Raw genomic sequence first — 5,709 nt, 5'->3', positions numbered from 1 at the left:
CAGGGCGCTCGACGAGAGAGGAGAGCGACTAGAAAGAACCTGCTGAATGCGATGCACATGCTTCCTGTCAACCAGCTGAACACAATGTCGCCACGATATCATTCTAGAGTACTCCGAAACAATCATTTGAAGATGGTAATAGTGCAAGCTGCACCAACTTTGTGAGTATGGGCCCGGACTTTTACCAAAAAGATATTCACACAGGGGCGTATCTCGCAAAAGATACAAAAAAAGGAGAAAAAGAAGAGAATAAATTCAGCGTAAATAACCAACACAATTAAAAAATATTCAGCGCTACTGTTGCTAACCGTGCTTACGCCGAGCCATAAGCTCGATAATTTTGTCGTGAATAACAACGGTTTTTCGGCGACACCGGCAACTGCGCAGGCGGCAATTCTGCCAACGCGCTGTTGCCGGTGGGTGTTCATCTTAACTGTACCGCATTTTTAAGGCAGCGAAGCTCCCGGATTTATCAGCTGAGCTCGTTAAGTGTAACGGAGGCTGACGGCACAGGCTCAATATTGATCGCACACTTGCCGGCTTCCAAGGGCGATTATAGGAAGAGAAACGTCGACTCAAGGAAGCTATTACTCTGAAAGTCCAATATATATATATATATATATATATATATATATATATATATATATATATATATATATGTAATAGGGGAAAGAAGTGTATACCTAAGGGCTCGTTTTTCCGTGTTTTAACACAGTATTAATGAGTTCTAATAGACAGTAATGCCAAGGAATGTACAGGGGAAGTTATTAGAACCAACGGAATGTAAATAAGAAGAAAGAAAAGTGGATATATATATATATATATATATATATATATATATATATATATATATATATATATATATATATATATATATATATATATATATATATATATATATATATTACGAGTTAGTAGAGTGGAGATGCCTGCGTACATAAGTAGGCCCACCAACTATAGATCTGGTTATAGTCAAGGTCGGTAGCATCCCCTATACTTTTTTGGGACGATGCTGTTTTACAAGGTTTAAATGTGCTGCGGGAACAGCTGCCACCCAAAGCTGTGCCGACATATATCGTTGTACTCGCCTACGATTAATGTACAATCATCGTGTATACACGTCTGCTGCCCTTGAATAGCTGCAGATAAACGATGCGCATTTTAGTGGTGTGGTGCCTTGCTCTCGCCGATAGTACTTGCTGAAGCTATGGCGACGAAACATGAGTATCGTTTTCTGTTGTAGCGAAAACGGTGAAGCTGGGGGCAAAAAATGCTGCTGTTTTGTGACCAAGCCTTACGACTACGATGCCCAGGACATGACTCAATGCGTTCCGCTGAAACGACAGCATAAGACGTCGTTGCAAGATTTCACAAAACGGGAGCTTGTGATAAACACTGCTGTTGGTTGTTTCTGAAATAGTGACGAGTAAACTAAGAAAACATCAAAGCGCGAATTCTCAAAAACATTGGTCTTTGAATCGTTCTACGATGGATGAAAATTCAGGCGTGTTGGCAGAACTTGATCGATAATTCATAATGCTTGGGATTTGACGTACCAGAACCACAACATGATTGCGAGAGACACCATAGTGAATGGCTCCAGAAATTTCAACCACATGGAATTCTTTAGAATGCATGTAAATCTAAGCGCACAGACCTCAAGCATTTCACCTCTACCGTAATGCGGTCACCATGACTAGGATTCCATTCCACAGCCTACCGGTTCAGCACTAAGGTACCGTCTCCACTAGATAACCGTGATCGGTAGGACATAGTCAATATATTAACATCACAACAAACAAGGAATAAAAAAGAACACACACACACCGTTATGCGTGTTTTTCACCTGTCCTTGTTTGTAGCAGTGTTACTACACATTTATCAAATTGTTCGTTAGAGAGGACCTCAATCAATCGCAATGCTGGATATACCGCTTTCGAAGAGTTTCAAAGTCGCATATCACTGACGAAGATAAATGGTTGTGATTTTTACTCTACTTAATTTACAAAATGCTTGAAGAGGAGCCTGGTCAAGTTGTACTTTTTCGGCGAAGTGAATACTGTAGACACTGCAAGAGAACGTATCCGCTGTCACTGCCATTGTTTTCTGCGTTGCTTTGTCATTTCGTTACTGCTATAGTTTTAGTTGGTAGTTACCAACACTATTGTGAGTAAGCAGCTGATACAGGAGGTGCAAAAGGCTTGCTTTTGCAAAATGTTCATGCAAAATACGGCGTGTTAACCACTTTCATCCACTACGTGTCTATAAACTGCATGTTTAATGAGATATTGTTAAGTAGGTCTTTCTATGAGAAATTTTAGGGTCGGTGTTGCCATTGATGTCGTCGGTTTCGTTGATTCTGAGCGAAAAGACTTGGAACGCTCAGAGAGCTGCCAGAGGTCTGAAAATTGAAGATCCCTACGCACATAACATGTCTACGTGATTTAAAGGCTGCCTGGTGACGATGGCGATGTTGGTGATGCGCAGTTGACGTGAGAGCGAAACTGAAATTTATTGCAGCACCATTTTTATGACATTATTTCTAAGCTATGTCAACCACGAAAGTTATAGTGTAATATTTTATGCTTGACAACATATTTATGTGCTTGCAGAGCTTTGAAGTCCCGTTGTTTTTAAGTTTTTTTTAGCTGCCAGTGACTTGTGGAGACTGCAAATGCGTAGCTTTCGAGATGCACATTTTTTTTCCTCGAGTGAGACGTTGTTGCGGCATTGTTTCGACAATATGAAATTAAAACGTTGTTAAGTGTACATCATAGATATAATTAGGAAGTTAGGGAAGGGCTTGAGGGGGAGGGGCGAGATGATATCGACACATTCCCGCCTCTTTTTTATGTTTCAATAATTCTAAATGGGCCAAATCTAGAACCGAAACAAGCCTAATGAAGGCTGCATTGACACATACACATGGTCAAATTTTTTTTGAACAATAATAATAAATTACTAATAATGTTTAATAAAACTCTTTTACAGGGTAGTTGAGAGTATGTATGAGCCAATAGAAAAACAGACAGGCAAAGAGCTTCTTGGGGGCCTTATTTGAGGTACTTTCAGGTCATCATTCAGCCTACCTTGAAACAGAAAATCTCTCAATTTGGATCCACACGTATGCAACCATTGGCAAAAAAATCACAGTACATCCACAGAGTGAATGATTGTTGGTAGGGCGAAGCGTTTGTCAGTTGTCCACGCTTCCGTCCATACATTCGTTCTTGCTTCCGTCCGTCCATGCGTTCGTCCGTGCGGCCGTCCATGTGTCCATCCATCCGTGCATTATTCCATGCGTCAGTTCAATCATCTGTATGTCTGTCAATCCGTCCGTTCATCTATCTAGTGAACGCTCCAAGTACCGCAATCTCACATCTTTTCATCATGTATTCATCATATGCAAGTACCGCAACCCAGCGGACATTCTAAGGGCCACTCTTTTGTGTATGTGTCACCGATGGTAACACACTACAACCAGGGACGCACAAGCCACGCCATGAAGAATTTCGGACGCTAAAATGTACATACACGTGGGAGGGACCCCTTCTGTCCTTTTTCTATCGCTCCTTCATGCCTAAATCCTAGCAACACTGCTGCTATGCTATAAACTTTTTTTTTACTAACAATGTGCCATTCAGAAATCACCGATAACAACTTAAGGAATTGGCAATTTTATCGACGAAGCGGCAATGATGCTTTCTTTTATTTAATGTACGTGTTCAAAATCGTGCGGGCATACGAATGTGCGATATATCAGCGCATTGAATAGTAAGGGCTGTCAATTGCAATGCCGCAATTTTTCAACTGCTCTTCTTCCTTGTGGCACGGGTACAGTGTGCTAGTGTCGTTTGTGATCGTTCATGCGTACATTGTACCATGCGCAAACATTCTTATAAAAAAACAAAACAAAACAGAAGAGCAGTAAGTGCCTGTAGAGTGGTGCGTCTCATTAGACGAGTTCACTTGTTCTGAGGTGGTGCACGCCAACTTGTGCTGTGGCATGGCATGCGTGTGCAGCAGCGGAAGCAGAGTTAGCTCAGCCAGTTCAATGTAATCATTCCTACTTCTATGGAAATACGTACGCTGCATATTGTCAGTGTGAGCTTATCTGTGATCGTAGGTCTAAAATATAGGTCACTGAACAAATCAGCGACTTGTGTATTGATGCGAATTGCTTCAATGTGAAAAAATACGTGCATCCCATTGTAAATAAAGCAGGTGCTATGGTAGGAAAAGCTTCGTGTGATTTGAAAGTTCGCATGATGGCCTGTTGAAAACATTGTGTAATCGTTTCATGTTATGTTTAAGCGCAACATAATCACTTTTAACGTTGTTTAGTGAGAATTAGTGATGAATGGCCACGGGTGGCGGTAAAATATTTTAGTAAGATTCACACGAATTCAACCCATAAATTACGCTGTTGAACACGGGGGGAACCTTGTGAATTATGTAAATAAGGGGTGGTATAATAAATGTCGTATGAAGCGTGTTATATGTTGACGAATGCAACCTGAAATTATATATATATATATATATATATATATATATATATATATATATATATATAGTCCAGTAGATCCTCCGTGAGCGGTCACAACATGGTTTATTTCGACGTTTCGGCCTAGAGTCTGGCCTTCATTCTGATGAAGGCCAGACTCTAGGCCGAAACTCTCTATATATATTTATATACCGGCCGAGACTATATATATATTTATATAGGCCGAGACTCTCTCTCTCTCTATATATATATATATATAATTCGAAGGTCGTAGGTTCGATTCCTGCTCACAGTTGGTAATTTTTTCATCCACTTTTCTTTCTTCTTATTTACATTCCATTGGTTTTAATAACTTCCCCTGTACATTCCTTGGCATTACTGTCTGTTATATCTCATTAATATTGTGTTTAAACACGGAAAAACGAGCCCTTAGGTATACACTTCTTTCCCTTATTTTCATTGAACGAGGGTCTCGTACTGGCAGACTTGGTGTGTTTAGGTTGTATAAGAGGGACAATTAATCAGCTGCCCGCTCATAATAAGTTCACGTGCCACGTGACGCCAAACATGCGAATAAGAGTGTTTTCACACTCGTTCTTTGGCTTATAGATGGCGCTGACTGTCACTCCTACTTCTAAATTCACAGATAACCCCAAAAAAGTGGATGGAGGGAGGGCCGCTGTGATAGCTCAGTGGTTAGAGCATCGAACGCGTAATTCGAAGGTCGTAGGTTCGATTCCTGCTCACAGTTGGTAATTTTTTCATCCACTTTTCTTTCTTCTTATTTACATTCCATTGGTTTTAATAACTTCCCCTGTACATTCCTTGGCATTTCTGTCTGTTATATCTCATTAATATTGTGTTTAAACACGGAAAAACGAGCCCTTAGGTATACACTTCTTTCCCTTATTTTATATATATATATATATGTGTGTGTGTGTGTGTGTGTGTGTGTGAGACGTATGAAGCGGTGATTGGTAGAAGCCGAGAAAGAAGAAGTGAGATTAGAATAAACATGGGGTATGAGCCAGCCCCGTCGCCCATTCATCATAGCGTCACACACACACACACACACACACACACACACACACACACACACACACACACACACACATATATATATGTATATATATATATATATATATATATATATTTATTTAATCAAGAAAATACCTTTGTGTGTACTTTGGGAACATACACCTCCA

General features: G+C 40.3%; 1 non-coding gene across 1 annotated transcript; it reads left to right on the top strand.

Annotated features, from left to right (window-relative positions):
• The first annotated feature begins 5,182 nt into the window (after positions 1-5,182).
• On the top strand, positions 5,183-5,255 carry TRNAT-CGU (transfer RNA threonine (anticodon CGU)). The gene has a single exon. It is a non-coding gene; the product is annotated as a tRNA-Thr (tRNA).
• Positions 5,256-5,709: the final 454 nt, after the last annotated feature.

This window comes from Rhipicephalus microplus, chromosome 1, assembly GCF_043290135.1.
Source record: "Rhipicephalus microplus isolate Deutch F79 chromosome 1, USDA_Rmic, whole genome shotgun sequence".
NCBI lineage: Eukaryota > Metazoa > Arthropoda > Arachnida > Ixodida > Ixodidae > Rhipicephalus > Rhipicephalus microplus.
Note: the sequence above shows the minus strand (reverse complement) of the source record. Positions and strands in the feature narration are given on the sequence as shown.